The sequence below is a fragment of the Panthera onca genome, chromosome A1 (assembly GCF_046562875.1).
Source record: "Panthera onca isolate mPanOnc1 chromosome A1, mPanOnc1 haplotype 2, whole genome shotgun sequence".
Lineage (NCBI taxonomy): Eukaryota > Metazoa > Chordata > Mammalia > Carnivora > Felidae > Panthera > Panthera onca.
Genome location: NC_138339.1, coordinates 63,861,682 through 63,880,523, shown reverse-complemented (window position 1 = coordinate 63,880,523; position 18,842 = coordinate 63,861,682).

The following is an 18,842-nucleotide window of genomic DNA, read 5'->3' as shown; positions in this document are numbered from 1 at the left end:
GAAAAATGTTTCATTTTGAGCTAAGCTTTGGAGGGGGGGTGGGGATCGTAATGTTCGCTGCACAAGAGGAAAATCCCCCTTAGGGCACAGCTGGGTGGGTCTTTGTACACTTTGGCAATTCTCCCTCCGATCTCCCTCCGCAGCCCATTTCCTCCCACCCCGAGTCTCCCCACTGGCTCTAGGCAGAGCAGTTTCCTTTCCTCACTGGGGTACAAGTTCCTTACTGCCTGGTAAGCTGATGTTTGTATACACTGAAAGGGTGAAGTGGAGAGAGACCCATCGTCCCCTGCCTGGATCCCAACACATCATGGAAGACCCTGGAACGTACACCACGGCTATGGGTTGGACACGTGTGCTCTGTCCCATGACTCAAAGTGTCCTGAGGGAAACCTACTGATCTCTTTTTCCCAGTGTTGTTCCAGATGGACAGGTGGCGATTCCTATATGTAGCCTACTGGAACCCTTATTTTCTTTTTCAAACTAACGTATCATCAGTTTTAGCTTTTTTTTCAATGCACATGATAGAAAAATCCTTCCTGGATGCATTAAACAAGAGGAATTTACTGGCTCATATAACTAAATAGCCCGGAAGGCTTCAGGCAAGGCTTAATCCAGAGCCAAAATTATGTGACTAGAATGAGCTTCTCTGCTCGCTTATTAGCTTCGTTTTCTTCACCGTGGCTTCCTTCTCTGCAAGCTGTCCTCCTGTTGTCATGAATAACTAATGTGAGCTCACGGGGCTCAGGTACCTAAATACAAGCCCACAGAAATATGTAAACCTTGCTGAGGTAGCCTTCTTAGCAAATCGTGGAATCTGTTCTGATTGGAAATTTAAGGGCACACGCTGACGCCCGAATCAATCAACTCCTGTCACCAGGGGTTATAGCTTTTTGATTACTCAGCCCTGGGTCAGTCAGCTCCTCCAGAAAGACCCAGGCGGAAGGCAGTGTGCAGTTGGTGGCCTGACAGAGGGAAACTAAGGAGCGGTTTACAAGAAGAATGAATGGATGTTGGGCAGAAAACACACATGTGCGGGCTTGTCAGTATTATGTTCAGCTGCTTCAAATAGAAAAGCGGAAGATAAAAAAGCCTTTGACAAGATAGGAATACAGTTGTCTCTCGCATGAAACAGAGATATGGGTTGGGTTTTGCACCACTGATGTCATCAAGAACTTGCACGTAGCTTCTATTCTGCAAGTTGTATCCCGGTCCTAGCCGGATGCTGTAGGTATAACCTGTCATCCCCAGTTGGCAGTCAGAGGAAGCAGACAGAGTGTATTTGGGGGGGGGGGGTGGGGGGACAGGAGGCAGACGGGTACCCTCCCAGCCGAGTTAACCACCACTCACATCTCATGACCGGACCTAGTGCCACGGTACGGAAGGAAGGCTGGATGAGGAAACCCTCACTTCCTCTGAGACGTGGGATGAATCAGAACCTCTCACGTCTGGTGTCCATCCTGGAGTGGGGGCTCCATAAATGTCTGTCGATGACTGCCGCGGCGATGGCACTTTTGAGGTGGAGGGCATAAGAGAGTAGGTGGCGGTGGCTGTCACCTGAATGCGAATGGATGCCTACATTATAGATGCTCCTGAGTAATTAATTTGGAAATCAGAAATCGTGTCTTGGGATGGATCCAGCTGCTTAATACTGAGCTCAGCGCTCTCCTGCCACAAAATCACATCACAAGCCGGCAGGCATCTCTGACGCTCAGGACCTTCAGATGTGATGATTTCCCATCAAACCCACCAGTGGTTCCCCAGCTTCCCTTCTTGGCTTCCTCTAAATGGACCTTTAAGCTGAGACCCTACTGTTGCCCTCTATGTGTTTATTTGCATGGCTCAGTGTTTTTAAGTATTTTTACCTTGCATGTCTTTCGACGGTGCCTGCCCCCATGAGCTGTTGGTCCCCGTGGCCTTCCCAGGGGCTGGCCGGTCCCGCACAGACTACCTGCCTGGCGTCTGCAGGTCCTTGCTTTCCGTGGATTTTAATTCTGATACGACTTTTAATTTTTTTTTTTTTTTAACGTTTATTTATTTTTGAGACAGAGAGAGACAGAACATGAACGGGGAAGGGTCAGAGAGAGAGGGAGACACAGAATCTGAAGCAGGCTGCAGGCTCTGAGCTGTCAGCACGGAGCCCGACGCGGGGCTCGAACTCACGGACCACGAGATCATGACCTGAGCCAAAGTCGGACGCTTCACCGACTGAGCCACCCAGGCGCCCCAATTCTGTTACGACTTTTAAAGCTAAGCTGTGGATTTTCTTTTTTATTTTTCCAGGACAGCAAAACAGCTGAGTCAGTGTGGAGCTGTATGAAATCCATCCTCTAAACCGTATTTCTCCAGACCCTATACCTTCAACATTTCCTGTCTTTTTTTCTTTGTTCCCCATCCCACCTTGTCCACAGAGTTCGAGAGGCATCTCTTTCCATTTAGCACCCTCACCTCCATCTAACCCTGTGCTCTGATCTATGAGATTCTTCTCTGCAGCCGAGGCCAGCTGGCTACCTGCTCCAGTTCTGGGGCTTTCTGCAAGCTCTGACATCTTTGACTTTGAATCTTCCTTCTCTCCTCCAGTTCCTGCCCTGTGTGTGGCCTTCACTCAAACCCCCATCTCCTCCAGGTACCCTGGGATGGACGGGGCGGGAGATCAGCTTCCCTTAGGGGATTTTGTCTAGTTGGTGAAGAAAGAAGACCTAAGAATTTGGCCTCATACAAATAAAAGACAATGGTGCTTTCAAACTGACTTGCAGGTCCCACATTTCACAGGGCAAAGGCCCAGGGTGGATGACTGTTTCATTTAGAAAAATTCATTCTAGGCTCTTTGGGGTTTTATTTATTTATTTATTTATTTATTTTTAACATTTATTTATTTTTGAGACAGAGAGAGACAGAGCATGAACAGGGGAGGGGCAGAGAGAGGGAGACACAGAATCTGAAACAGGCTCCAGGCTCTGAGCTGTCAGCACAGAGCCCGACGAGGGGCTCGAACTCACGGACCGTGAGATCATGACCTGAGCCAAAGTTGGACGCTTAACTGACCAAGCCACCCAGGCGCCCCTGGGGTTTTAAAGCAAAGGAAACTTAGAGCTTTGTCTGAGGCCCAGAAGGACACTACCTTTCTCTGCATAATCAAGCCAGAGGAATGAGGAGCTTTCCCTGGGCAGCCAGGAGGCAAGGAAGAGGGGCCTGGGGAGCCAGAAAAGCAGGGAAAAGGGTCCGGGGAGAAGGAAAGCCCCAACCACATGGGAGCAGGCTGGGCTGTGGGGAGAACATGGCCCCTGGAGAACCTCGGTGGAATACAGCTGGAAGGTTTAAGAACAGTGATTGGAATAACTTGTTTTCCTGCTCTGAGCTCTAAGGCCTTTGTGACAACTCCCCTGGCCCCAGACAAACGGTTCAAGACAAATCTGTTAACACCCGCAGTCAGTATTACAGGGGCTGGAGGTGGGAAGGAAGGGGCAGAGAGGGAGGCAGCCTCGGGCAGAGAAACTAATGGGGGTTACTAATCGTGTTGGGGGCAGGACAGGCGCAAGGGACATCAAGAAGATGGAAGACGGCCACCGGGAATTCTCAAGGGGAGGCCTCAAAGCGTGTGATGGGGACTCAGGCCAATTTCTGGGCCATTAAGTGTGGCCCCAGAAGACCGGGGCCAGCTGGGTTCCTGGTTCTTGGGTGGAAACCTGGGAAGGGGGCGGCACTCTGCTGAGCCCTCCAGCCCTGCTCAGCCTGGGAGGCTCAGAAGCTGTGCACACACTGCCCGGCGCTCAGGGTCCCGGCTGCTGGCTTCTTCCTCCACGAGGCGGAGATAACCAGACGTCGCTGCCAGGGCATCTCCAGAATCCAGGGGCTGCTTTCTGTCCTGGTCTCTGGCACTGCCGTGTCATGTAGTTCTTCCCAGCGGCTCAGCCTGACCTAACAGGCCCGGCCTGCCGCTGCCTCCTGGAGAGAGTCTTCAAGGGACCACAGAAGGGGGACTAGCCATGGGGTCCAGTCCAGTGTGGATGCCGCCCTCTCTCCCTCCCCCAACTTGGGCCTGACCTGGGCACTCGCATCACCTGTCACAGCCCCAGATGGGGTTCTGTGATGCCTGGGGATCTTCATCTGGAAAGGGTGGGTGGGGATGCCCGCTCAGAGGGAAGAGGCGGTGTGGGTGAAGTGCTGATTCAGGGGCGGACGCCTTAGGTGCTGCTGTGGGGCGCCAGGTGGGCTTTCTGCCATCGTCAGGACCCCAGCCTGTGACCGGCACGCAGCCCTGTGCCCAGCCCCGACGAGCCGCAGCTGCCTGAGGTGGGAATGATGTCAGAGCCCGGCCAGCCGACCCTGCTCGAGGACAGGCCCCCGTGTGGGATACCCAGCGCCATCAGCAAAGCAGCACCCCCCCACCCCCGCCCCAGGGGTGGGCGAGGCTGGGACATAAAGGCTCTGAGAACACCGAGCCCCACCCTCAGCCCAGACCTGGGCCTCCAGCTGTCCCTCCTGGCTCAGTGCACTCACTGAGTGCACATACCTGTCATACTGGGGACAAGCCTGACCCCATTGCTCCTGCCTCCCACTGGCATGGCCTCAGTTTTCCAGACAGGAGGCCCCAGCCCACCCCATCAGCGAGGCCCCAGGCCGGTGCCCCCAAGCAGGAGCTTGGGAACAAAAGAGAGGGGTCTGGGGCAATCTCTGACTCGGCCCCACCCCGCCCAGCTAGGGAAACTTAAGCAGTCCCCTCCCCTTTCTGAGGCTCCCTTTGCTCATCAGAAAAATAGAGGTGCTGGGGCACCTGGGTGGCTCAGTCGGTTAAGCATCCGACTTCAGCTCAGGTCACGATCTCGCGGTCCGTGAGTTCGAGCCCTGCGTCAGGCTCTGGGCTGATGGCTTGGAACCTGGACCCTGCTTCCGATTCTGTGTCTCCCTCTCTCTCTGCCCCTCCCCCGTTCATGCTCTGTCTCTCTCTGTCCCAAAAATAAATAAACGTTAAAAAAAAAAATTTTTTTTTAAAAAAAGAAAAAAAAAAAAAGAAAAATAGAGGTGCTGTTTAACAAGGCAGGAGAATTCAGTGAACTCCTCTTTTTCCCCAGGCATCGCGAAACCCCTCCAGGGCTGTGAGATGATCCAGTCCCTGTCAGCTGCATACACCCTAACAAATAATGTAACAGTCTCAGTTACTCCCCAGAGAAGGCTAGGCCCCCTCGCCAATCCTTGCGAGTCGGGCCTGGGGAGAAGAGTGTGTCCCCCCCACCCCTGAGAATCCCAGAGTGGACTGTGTGTCCCAAGGTGAGAGAGGTTTGGTACCCAATTAATGGCTACAGGGGCTCTGCTCTCTCAGCTAAGTTTGGAAGGACATCGGCATCCTAGCTGGGCTGACAGTCCAGGGGACGAGGCGGTAGGAGCTGAGGTTAGGGTTTAGGGCAGGTTGTGTCTACCTTGCAGAGTGGTTAAGAGGACGATGGCGTTAGAGCAGGACCAACGTGGCTCAGCTCTGCTCCTGATTGGCTGCATGCCCCTATGCCTCCCCCACATTGACAGGCTTGTGATGGGCAAAGGAACTGGCTCCTGGTAAGTCCTAAGAAAGCCGCAGTTTCTTTCATCAGATGGACTTTATTAAGAATGACAGAAAACCCCACCCCAAACTGACTTGAAAACTACCAGATGAGGGACCCCTGGGGGGTGCAGTTGGTTAAGCGTCCGACTCTTGATCTCCGCTCAGGTCATGATCTCACAGTTCGTGAATTCGAGCCGCCTGCCGGGCTCCGCCCTGATGGTGCTGAGCCTGCTTAGAATTCTCTCTCCTTCTCTCTGCCCCTCCCCGGCCTGTGCTCTTTTGTTCTCTCTCTAAATAAATAAATAAATCAGACTTAAAAGAACAAAACTACCAAAATGAAGAAAAAAAAAAGGGGAATTTATTGGCCTTATAATTAAAAAGTCAGGGGTTAACAGCTTCAGGGACTACTTGATCCAGGGGCTCAGATACCCACAAGCTATGCTCCAGCGGGTCCCTCCCTTGGCTCCATATCTGAAAGTCTCTCCACCTCAGCAGCAAGTTGTGTAAGGCAGCTTTTGGGCTAGTTGCCCACACCCTCCCATTTCTAGGGGAAAGGCGGAAATGCTTCTCTGGAGGCCACAAGCACAGCCCCCGGGTTTGCTCTGACCCTATTTGATTATCTTGCCCCAAGGCCCGAGCCCAATCCTTGAGCTGGTCACGGTGCCTGGGAGGGCCTGGGGGATGGACTTTGCTGACTGGCCCTGAAGAGCTCCACTTCTGAGACTGAAAACGAGCCTCCGCACTCCGCGTGGGGTCGGGACCGGTCCCCAAATTAGAATCAGGAACTGATACCGTAAGTAAGGAACATGGATATCAAGCAGGCACGTAATGACTCGTTACTCCACAACAACTGAATCACCTAAGTATATCTGTCTTCCGGAGCCAGATCCCTATGTGGCCTTGACATCAGGAAGGTTCTTCTGTCCCCCTAGAGACTTGGCCTCACTCTGGAGGGGCAGGAGGGCTTTGTCCCTGTACCTCAGGCCCCTGGCAAGTCTTCACCCCCATTATAAACCAAGCACCCCATCAAGGGGTGGAATCATACCTAATGAAACAGGAGGAAGTCTGCTGTGTTCATCACGAAAATGGCCCCATTCTTGCGGGAGCCCGAACCAAGTTTGTCTTCGTAACCACAGAAATCCAATTATCTTCTCTCCAGAAAGTGCGCATGTGGAGACCACTTTCTCTAATTAATTGGTTCTATTGCCTATGATGGGCCTTTCGGGGGGCCTGAGATGAGAGTTCTGTCTGGGAGGCTGCTCAGGGATGCGAGGCCAAGGAGGCCCAAGGCCTCGCATTAGCTGAGCTCAGCGAAGCAGCAATCCCAGGTCAGCATTGCCGGAGACGCCCTCCTGCTCTCCGCCCTAAAACGTGTGTCGCCGGCACTCAGGGGAGGGGACCCCGTCTTCCCTTTTTTCCTCGCTTTGTCCTAAGACCCGGAAAAATGTCTCCCGTCTGGAGTTGACAGGCTGGTTATAAAGGCTATGTCACTTGCCTATCGCCATTGCCCGGCTCACCCGTATGCTTCCTCATTTGTCCCTTCTGCTCCTCCTTAACCCCAGCTAAGTCTCTTTCAGGGACGACTTCACAAGGGCTCGCTGAGTAGCCCAGACTGGCTGTTGCAGCTGCCCGGATCCTGCCAACCAGTTGGGCGCGGGCATGGCCATTGAAATATGAATAATGGCCCCCAAAGAAATCCACATCCTTATCCCCAGAACCTGTGAATGTTACCCTATACGGACATCAGGGAGACTGGGTTCAGCTCCCGACGCTCGGCAAAGAGGGACACACGCAGCGGAAGATAAAGAAGGAGGCCCGTTGTACGTAGTCGTGACTTCCAGAATCTCCTCCGCTCAGCCAAACGCCCTGGATCAAAAGTGAATAAGGATCCTAACACTCACTGACCACCTGGTAAACGGCAGGTGCCACGTGCTTTATGTGCCAGACCTCACTAAATCTTCACAATAAACCTAAAAAGGAAGGACTGCTGTTTTCCCCATTTTAGAGATGAGGAAATAATAGACTGAGATCACCTGGCTAGTCAGGGGCAGGACCATGTAGTTCTTTCTCATTCCAAAGCTTCCCCATGTGCTGCCCTGCCCCGTCCTACCACAGTCCCTTGGACCTTGCCGGCCAGCTTGCTTTTGAGTGGACAGTGGACTTCACAGCCACATCCTTGCTAGTTTGCAGGTGGGGAGGGGGCCGTAAGGACCGGAGGAACCAGCGGATGAAGGCAGTAGGCTATTTGGCCGGGAACCCGCAGACTTTCTAAAGCTGGGCTTGCTAATTGGGGCCTTCCAACAGCCAACTGCTGGACAAATTGGGCCCAGAGATGCACTATTTCTTCCCATGTAGTATCAGTGCTCCCCACGCTTGCCTGCTCCTTTGTCTTTTTAATTGGAAAGGCTGCCTTTCCTTCTCTTCTTTTTTCTCGCGTTCGCATCCCTGAAATCGAGACGCGTGTTGACGTCACTGTCGGTGAGGCATAAGCTGTGACGCATCGCAGCCGGCACCTGTTCCATCAAGACTCGCAGAGTGGGTGTTAGCGGCCTGCAGGAGAAATCCTGGAGGCCTCCGTAGAGCAGGCACAGAGGGTGACAGCGCGTGGCAGAACGCAGATGACCGCGATGCTAGCCGAGAAGCAACAGAAAGCAGGCGGACGCTAAATGGGAAGACGTTTCGGAAGAGCACTCACCGATTAATCTTGCGTGTGATCGCCTTTTCACGTATACACAAGCTTGGTATGTGATAGAAATTCTGTGTCTAGATGAGTCGGAAGTAGCTCTTCCTATGTGTATGAAAGAAATCTCTGGCGATGAGGAAGCCCTGCGTCAGAGTTTTTAACTGGTAAAATGTTCTTTCTTGATGGGGCATGACACAATGACGCAGTTTATAATAGATGACATGCGCACTTTGATGAGGTGCGGTATTTACTCTCCCCCCCGCCCCCCCACACACACGCAAAAGCTATCTCTTGAGCTCCCATCCAAAAACTTAGGAAGTCTGGTAATACAAGGCCTTTACTTCTGCATGACAGCTGTTGGCTAGAGGCCTGAGAGGCTGTTGCTCCTTTTGAATGGGGCATATTGCACTCCAGTTTGCCACAGTCCCCACCGCTCCCTACTGCCTTACCCTAGGCCCTCTTCGGTCATTCTTGCTATCATCTGGCCTCTGTGGGTACTTGCGGCTGCTCCCCCTGAAAAGTTCAGTTCAGTCTCATCTGGTTGGGAAAGCAGACAAGATCCAGTTATGGCCCCAGCAGCAAAACATTAGCCTCCGATTATTTCTTTAGATGTGCTTGGGGGGAGGAGAGGAGATGCGTTCAGACCCAAGAGCAGCTTCAGAGCAACAACACTCAACCCAGGCTCAAGCTGAAATCCCCGCTTCCTATGCATCTATTCCTTCGTGTGCAAATTCCTGCTGAGTTGCTCCGGTCAGGCAGCCCGGCTGGGCAGTGGGATGTAAAAACGAAACGCGTGGTCTCCCGGAGCAGAGGCAGGCACAGAAAACATAATGCGTGGAGTAAGGGTCCTAAGACAAGGAGAGGAGTGACAGGAAAAGTAAGGGTGATGATTTCTACCTGGGGACGTCACAGAGAATCTACCAGCAAGTTATTTCCAAAGCTGAATACCGGTCTGAGGGACAAGCGGGGGAAGGCGTTCTAGACTGTGGAGGCAGAAAGTAATCTAGTACTCCAGGAGAAGGGCCAGCGTGAGGATGACCCTGGGGCGGCTGGCAAGTCTTGGAGGTTGGAGTCTGGACCTTGTCCTGCCTGCCAAAAAGAGGCTTTTAATCGTCAGGGTGGAGGGACATGAAGAGAGACAAACTGAAAGGGAGGGTAGGAGGTGGGCCGAGGGGACAGAGTGAAGGTACAAGACAGGAGGCTGATAAAACAGTGAGAAGAGTGAGGTAGTAACGGGAAAGATGGCCAAAAGGGAACACATTTAAGGGTATTATTCTCTACCTTAACTGAAGCCTTCGGATCAGATTATAATTAGAGAGTGTTTTAAATACAGTAACCCTTGCTGTGCGAACTGATAAACCCCCCAAACCTCAGTGACTTAAATTTATCTCTTGCTTATATAAAATCCATTGGTGGCTGTACTCCGTGTAATCATTCAGGGACCCGGGCTCTCCTTTTTGAGGCTCTGCGGTCCCCAAGGCCCTCAGAGTCCTAGCCAAGCAGGTGAACAGGAAAAGCAAGAAAGGGTGTCCCTGTGCGAGGCGTTTCCTGGGACAGGCATCCCAGATGTAGCCATTCGGCTTCCAACTGCATCCCTTGGCTAGAAGTGGGGGACCACAGCTAGCTGCACGGGAGCCTGGGAAATACGTCCAAGCTGCATGTCCGGCAGTGGGGGGACAGAAACCCAGAGCACTGCCACTTTCTCCGAAGATGAGGAAGGAAACTCTCTATTAATTCCCCAGTTTCGATATTGAGCAACCACACAGATGGTGATTCCATGAGCCCACGAGAAGGCGACTTGAGGGAAAGATGGATGGCCAGGGTGACCCAGGACTCGTGGATGTTTGGGTAGAACTGGATATACAGGTCCTCAGTTCAAGGTCAACCTGAGCCAAAGAGGGAGGTTTTGTGAGACTCCAAGAGAAGTTCAAGCCTCACTGGTCTCTGCTCTCAGTCTTGAGAGGCACCGATCCAAGGGTGGTCTTCAGACAAAATGGAGCACACCCAATCTGGTCTCCTCATCCCTGTGCTCTTTGCAATTGTCCCAGCCAAACAGAAGCGTCCATAAGGAATGCCAACTGTTACCACAGCGTGAGCAAGTCTCATTGATCTCAGAATTCTCCGAGGGGAGAGAACAAGGAGGGCCTCCAGTCCAGAAATGGTACCACCATCATTCTTTTTTCTATGTATTTTCTCATTTTCTTCTTCATAAAGCAGAGGTGCCTGGGGGAGTCCATGGGGCTCCCTGGACCTCCCCGGTTCCCTGAGTTCATTAAACTCACGATGAACCGAAGAGACGCCGGGAGCTGCAGCCTGGTAAAGAAGCAAACAGGTTGGATCTCATCCTGGAGGACAAAGGGAAGCCCAGAGCTCCCGGCAGGTGGGGCCTGTGAGGTGCACGTCCACACCCCTCAGAGGAGACCCCAAGTGGAGACACAGATGTCACAGGTCGGGGTCATACTTCCTTCATGATTTGCACGGTGATGCCCTCCCCCCGCAACGGTCCAATCGGTCGCATTGAAGACAAGGGTCCCCTTTGTCCCTTTGGGCAGTTCTGCCCAAATCCTGCGTTTCAAATCGGCCAGCCTGCGGAGCATGCGCCCCTGCGTGGGGAGGCTCATGCAGACAGTGACAAGTAAGACACACATGCCCTCAAGGCATCTGCAGTCTCCGTAGGGAGGCCCAGGCGAGGAAGGTGAAGATAAGGAGGGGGCAACAGTGAGGCCATCCCCGTTCGGGGTGAGAACAGACGTTCTGCTAGGCCACGTAGCCTTGGGACGGAGGTCCAGGAACGCTTCAGTCCAGCCCTGCTGTCCCCTCCAGGGGACCTACACCAAGAGAGCTAAGCAGGAAGCGACAAGCACTTAACTGGGCAACTGATACCGACAGCCTCCTCCACCCACCTTTCATGAAAGCAGAGCTTTCTGGAGACACCTGGGCCAAATCATGCATCATGGTCAGAGGCCTCCAGAAGCCTCTTCCCTAACAGACTCCACTGTTTCCAAATCTAAGTCTCGGAGCAGAGCAAACCGGGGCTGATCCGCAGAGAGAATGACGGCCGGGCTCCTGAGCACATCTGCCCACGCAGCTTCCTGGGGAGGGAAGGAAGGCACATGCCCTGGCAGCCAGGCTCCATCCGTGAGGGCAGAAAGCCAGAGAGCACAGCGCCCAGCACGCTGATCTTGGAGGAGGCACAGTGCCGCTCAGCCCCGTGGAGGGCCTGCCTCCCAAGGACCAGAAACTGCACCTCTGGGACCCGCAGCCTGGAGGGAGATCCGAGAGGCAAGTCAAGCTCCAGATGCTGTGCTAGAGAGCTTCTACTCGGTTCTGTGGGTGCCGGAGAGCCACCTCAGAGGCTTACTGGGAGCAAAGCAGTGTTGTCCCACCAGTGACCCGAGTAGTACAGAGGATGGGACAGGCTGCAGGAGCACTGGCTGGTGAGCAGGAGGCCAGAAGCAGGGCCCTGGCAGTGAGGACGGAGGGGGTTGGCCAATGTGAGGAGCCCTTGCCAGGCGAGGTGACTGATAAGGTGGCAAGCAGAGGGAATGACGGGGACAAAGCGGGGATCTGGGGCTACAGGGGGAGGCCGGGATGGTAACACATGAAGACAGGCATCAGGGTGAAGGAAGCGGGACTAGGGGGAGAGAGAGAGGATGAGCAGACATGTGTGGAATCACCCAACACCTGCTTGACGGGGACCATGGTTCCTCAGCTCCAGGACACGAGTGCCGTCACACAGCATCATCTCCGGAACTGGAATGCGTTTTACGCGTGGTATGTCCAGGAAGCCACGTGTCATCGTTTTCTTGGCCGCATTCTCTTTTTCTTAGAGAAACATGTTTTCACAGCCCGTGGTGTCTCAGATTTTCTGGAACAGAATGATGAGCCAGGGGGACGGCTGGGGGAGTCTGGAACACCTACAGATGGGTGATAGCTACTAAGGGGTGTGACGTTTCTTTTGGGGGTGATTAAAATGTTCTAGAATTAATGGCGGTGAGTTTGGTAAGCCCCTGAATTTTACACTCCAAATGGGCAAACTGTATTCTCAATAAACTGTTCTAAAAAAACCCTAAAACGCTCTGCCTCTGTTTTATTTATTTATTTATTTTTTGACGTTTATTTATTTTTGAGACAGAGAGAGACAGAGCATGAACAAGGGAGGGTCAGAGAGAGAGAGGGAGACACAGAATCCGAAACAGGCTCCAGGCTCCAAGCGGTCAGCACAGAGCCCGACGCGGGGCTCGAACTCACGGACCGTGAGATCATGACCTGAGCCGAAGTCGGACACTTAACCAACCGAGCCACCCAGGCACCCCTCTGCCTCTGTTTTAGAATGCTCCCCTTTCTTTCCACCTGGCAAGTAAGTCTTGTAAAATGGTAGCTGTTTGCTGGACCCGTGGACTTGGGGCACAGGGGAGGCATCCCGAGCCAGGGTGGACCTGAAGGTCTCTGTGCAGAGTGCTGGCGAGGTGATGAGGGAGGACTTCCGGGAGGAGGGGACCTGTCTCTCTGGCTCATGCTCACCCCGCCTCCCCATGCCACAATTCCCGTCCATCTGGGGAGCTGTGAGTGGGATGCAGTGGAGGACGAACTGAAAAGTGTCACAGAGGGAGAAGACCTGTTTTTGCAACGCTTCAGGTTCAGAAGGTCTGTCCAGGGGTCGAGCCCTCTGTCCGTATTGAGGCCACGCTGCGCGAAGGTTTGCTGCTGCGGCTGTGGGTCTGAATCCTGGATCTCCACCTTCTGTGTGACTTTGGGTTACTTAGCCTCTTTGTGCCTCAGTCTTCCCATCTGTAGAAGGGGAATAGGGATCTTGTCGGAAGAGGGTTTTTTTTTTTTCATTTTTTCATTTTTATTTTTTCATTTTTTTTTTTTTTTTTGGTCCTACACTAAACATCTTTTATTTGTATCGGGGTCATCGGTATGTTTTTTAAATGCTTAAAGCAAAATTTCTCTTTTTCTTTTTTTTTTTTTTTATTAAATATGAAAAATATCGTCAAATTGGTTTCCATACAACACCGAGTGCTGAAGAGGTTTTTGCAAGCAAAGCCAAGACTGGGACAAGAAGGCACAGAATCCAAGAAGGCACACACTCTCACTATGTACGTAGTGAGCGCTCTTTAGATTTGGTGTCCTAGGCCCTTCACCGACCCCGCCCTAGTCTCTCTGTCCTGCTTATGAAGATGAATTGACACAAACAGGGAGCTCTCATTAAAGGTCGGCCCACCCGGCAATTGGCATGAAGGAAATCTCTTAAAATTCTGAGGGTTGTGCTTTCTTTCAATTGCATTGTCTTCTAAGCTACTCGTCATTCCGAAGGGTAATCAGAAAATCAGTCCGGGTGGCCTGGGTTATGGTGATCACTGCACCGCTCTGTGTTACTCACCCCTGCAGGGACGGCAGGAAGGGTGGGGGCTGGGCGGGTGCCAGCTTCAGAGATGACTCCACCCACCTGCTTTTCTTCTCACCTCCCAACACCCATCCTCCCTTCGCCTCCACAGCCCGACCCATCTCTTCCCTCCACCCCTCCCCCCTGTAGGGATATAACATTCTCTGATATATTTACACATTTGAAGGGAGGGGGGGTGCGGCAATGATCAAACTGGAGCCAAAATGCCTTGGGGAGAGAAGCAAACACTCCAGCAATTAACAGCCTGAGAATCACAGCTCTGCTGGCAGTCCACACCCCTCGCAAGCCTGCGATCTGGGGGGCTGTCTTTGCTTTGCCATTGCTGAGAACACAGAGGGAAATCATTCTGGTTCTTTCCTCCCCTCCTCCCCTCACCCTTCCCTCATCCCGTCTTAGCATCATTTTCATATTTCATGTATTTGTTCATTCATTCCATTTCCATTCTTCCATTCTTTTTTTTTTTCAAGTTTTTTTATTTATTTTGAGAGAGAGAGAGAGAGAGCGCGCACGCATGTGAGTGAGCAGGGGAGGGGCAGAGAGAGACAACCCCAAGCAGGCTCCACGCTGTCAGCCCAGAGCCCAGCATGGGGCTGGAACTCACAAACTGCGAGATCATGACTTGAACTGAAATCGACAGTCGGACGTTCAACCAGCTGAGCCTCCCAGGCACCCCTCTTCCATTCTTTTTGCAACAAGCACGTTGCATTCGTTATTTCATTGAAGTCTCCCAGTTGTCTTCCAAGATGGACGTTATCCTCGCTTTACAGGTGAGGAGACTGAGGTTTGGAGATGAATAATAGGCAATTCCCCACTCTAAGAGATCCGAACTTTCAAAGGGGAGACGAACACACCAATATCCCCGAGTAGATATGAAGGAAGGAATGGCGTTGTCCATTCAGGCTTTTATTAGCATCCCAACTTAATGGATAGGGAAATAGAGCCCCAGGAGATTTTACGAGAATTACCTTTGGTCACCAAGCAGGGAGTTGGAGTTGGAGTAGATCCAGGATCTGGGTAGGCTTCCTGAGATGGTAAGAGACGATGATGGTATCTTCTCTACTGGGAATACTGACTGGACTTTGGACACAGTGTTGTCACAACTACTCCAAGAGTCCAAGATGAGTAATGTGGTCCCTCTCGCCTGCTGGTCGCTGACCACAAGAGCACAGAACAGCTGTGGTCGCTGACCACAGAGCACAGAACAGTGTATTGCTCTGTCTGCCCATCCACGTGCCCCTCTGCTGGGAACAGAGCCTCTCTATTTAGGAAAACCCCTTCCCCTGGGCTCAGTCCATTGGCTTTGGGAGCAGCCAGCTCTTCTCCCGGCTTAGGGATGGATGTATGACCAGGTGTGGGCCACCGATCACCCTACCTCTTGGCTCCATGATTGGCCCAGGGATGGACATGCAACCCACCAGAATCAATGAACTGCAATTTTGTGACCTTTCTGAGGCATTTCTGTGGTAGCTTCTCACCACAAGAGGAAAGGGGCTGAGATCGCAGTTCCTGAGGTTGGAGGCATCACGAGGGATGGGGCTGCATGCTGTTAACACCACATGACCCTGGAAATGCCCTTTGCAGAAGCCAAGAAATTCCCTTTACTGCCCCGTGGCAGCTGGGGGCCTCTCCTTTGAAACAGTCTTGACAAGCACAGATAGATCAGGTACACATAGTTGTGACAGGTATCAGACCCCAGCAGGACAGATCAAAGGGTGTGGTTGCTTGGAGAAGGAAGGAGTAGAGAGCTGTCCAGGATTGGAAGATATGACATGGACCCTGAAGACAGAAGGAGTGTGCCGTGTTGGTGGCCAGAGTAAACATGAAAAGCAAATCCCAGGGCGCCTGGGTGGCTGTGTCAGTTAAGCGTCCGACTTCGGCTTAGGTCACGATCTCATGGTTCATGGGTTCGAGCCCCGCGTCGGGCTCTGTGCTGATGGCTCAGAGCCTGGAGCCTGCTTCCGATTCTGTGTCTCCTTCTCTGTCTGCCCCTCCCCTGCTTATGCTCTGTCTCTCTCTCAAAAAATTAAATAAATAAACATTAAAAAAAGAAAAGCAAATCCCATCCCCACAGTGCGGCCCCTGTGGGGTTTTCTGCCTCACCTCACCCCTCCCAGCCGCTCCAGGCTCCATCAGTTAAAGGCCATTGTGCGGGCTGTCTCCATCCTGCAGAGACCCCCTGCCTTATTCTCTTACCATCCCAGCTCAAACCCTTTTCCAGGGCCAGAGTATCCATCCAGCACAGGCAGCATGGTGCCCTGAAACTATCGTATACTCACAAAATGTTTTCAATTCTGTATAGTATATACACACGATGGACTATTATTCAGCCGTAAAAAAGAAGGACATTTGCCATTTGTGACCATGTGAATCGATCTGAAGGGCGTTAAGCTACGTGAAATAAACCAGACAGAGGAAGACAAATACTATATGGTGTCACTTATATTTGCAATCTAAAACAATAAAAATTAAAACAAAAAAAGCCAGCTTCATGGAAACAGAAAATAGAATGGTGGTTGCCAGGAACCAGGAGAAAATGGGGAGATTCAGGTCACAAGGTACCAAACATTTGGTTGTAAGAAGAATAAGTTCTGAGGGTCTAATGTGCTGCATGGTGGTTATAGTTAACAATATGGTTTGTAGACTTGAAAATTGCTGAGAGTAGATCTCAAGTTTTCTGAACACACACACACACACACACACACACACTCACAAAGTTGACTACTTGAGGTGATGGATATGTCATCTTTCTTGATCTTGGTCGTAGTTCCATTATATATGTATATATATATATATATATATATATACACACATACATACACATAAACATATACATGTACATATATATATATCAAACATAAACATATACAATTATATTTGCCAATTACTCCTCAATAAAGTCAGGAGGGAAAGTTTTTATTTTACTTTATTTTATTGTATTGTATTTATTTTAGAGAGAGATAGAAAGAGAAGCAAGTGTGCGCAATCAGGAGAGGGGCAGAGAGAGAAAGAGAAAGAGAGGGACAAAGAGAGAGGATCTCAAGCTTGGCACGGAGCTGGACTCAGGACTCGATCCCACGAATGGTGAGATCATGACCTGAGCCGAAATCAAAGAGTTGGACGCTCAGCCGATGGAACCACCCAGGTGCCCTGCTTTACTTTGAAATAAGAAAACAAATGATACGATAATAATGAATATATATAATTATGAATCCATTCTGAATTATATCGATTTTTTATCAGCATACCACCACAGTCATAAAAACATTTTAATCTGTATCCATGTTTTGATGGAGGAAGGGCCCCCGGAAGGCGGAAGTGCCTAGGGCCCATGAAAGTCACAATGAGACTCTCTCCGTTTTCCCCAGGGAAGCCTTCCCTGATGCCCCAGGCTGCAGAAGACTTCTCCAAGCCTGTCTGGGTATTTATCATTTATTTTTATAAAGTAAAAATTTTAATGTTTCCATTTATTTTTATAATTGCTTGCCATTGCCCCTGCCGGACTACATACTTGGTGATTGTAAGCCTCTTTGTACCCTGATGTGGTCGAATGAATGGATGAATTTTGTCCTGAAAAAAGGCCTGTGCTGCTCCCGCAGCTTTTTGTCCTTTAAGCACCAACGTGTCCTCGTAGCCTCTGGCCTGGGGGACTGCAGCTTCCAGTCCTGTCACCCTAGGCAGGAACTGACTTGTCAGGAAAGTCACAGCTGCTGCTGCTTGTGTATGGAAAGAGACCCTGTGTCAGTTGCAATTCTCGTTCGTTCTTTCTGTCTTCGTATCATCGAGGCCTTTGGGATGAGAGTGTAACTTTTGGCAGATTTCTCTACATTTGGGAATAGCATTTGCATGGGGTTCACCCTCACTCACTTCCTGAAGCTGACACCTTCAAGGCTCATCACCCGGAAACTGGCTTAACCCCGGAGTTCTTTTTTCTTGGTGTTCATTTGTGAAGTCTTTGTAACTTTGGTTGATTTGTCCATCCACTCATGTATTCAACGGATACATATCAATTAGCACCAATTCTGTGGGTGCAGTAGGCTTTACTCAAGATGGACAGTACTGATTGGAACAGAGCAAGGACCATACAAATGTCCTTCTCTCCCAGGCCCCTCCCTCTCACTGGCCGTGGAGAATTTCTGCTGACAACCACCTCCCTCCATCACCTGTACTCTTCACTGCCACTCTCTCCCTTTCCTCCTGAGCTGCTCTGAAAACGCAAAAATCTTCTCCCTCCGGTAAGCAGAATAATTCACTTCTCTCCAGCCCTTGCTTCATCTAACAGGACTCATTCCACTTCTCTCCAGCTTCATTTACCCAGACCCATTCTTTTCCCTTGTTTTCCTTTTCGTTCTCCTTGGAAAGAATGTGTGAATATAAACAGAAAGCAAAGTTCTTTTATATAGTTATTTGTAGTCTCAGAACTTCATTTTAATATCTTCCTTATGGATCTTTGTTTTTGAAGAGAAATGCTATAGGAAAGAGAAATTTGTCCGTGACTTTATCTGCGTATATCTTGGGATCTTAAAACCAAAGGATGAGTGATTATCAAAGGAAAAAGGGTCTTTCCCCTTTTCTAGAGGTTTTGGACCGTTGGATTTGGGAGAGTGTTGGTGGGGAGGAGAATAACCATTAACAATAGATATGAGTTCCTTGCCTAACTGAATTGTTCAGTGTCACCTTCAGGAGAGGCATGATCCAGCCACTCTGATAATGCAGCCTAACATCTTACATTTCTGCCTTCCCAGAATGGTTTCAGTCACATAGGCTCAGGACTGCACGTTGCTTGCCAGCAATTTCCCGGGTCATGTGTTTCCATATTTGAATCCAGTAATTAAGAAAGAAAATCTGCCTTACTAATGAATCGGAGCCAATAACCTAAAGGTAAGCCATGTTGGCTCTGATTGGCCTGAGTTAGGTTATAAGTCTGTCCTTGAACCTATCACCGTGGCCAGACTCAATCCAAGAAGAGCTGAACCTTAGAGCTATGGGTGGAGTCAATCTCACCTAAAATTCAACAGCCAGGAAATTTAGGTGTACCTGGGAAAGGGGATCAGATACTGGAGATTTATCCAATCTATGGGTCTCCACAGAAGATGTGTCTTTGGAATGCATCACACATGGAATTACATGGCCAAAGTCACAGAGGTGAGAAAGCAGAAATCCCGAGGTAAAGGAGGGTTTGGATAATTTGTCTTCTTTCCCAATCCCCTGACTTTTCA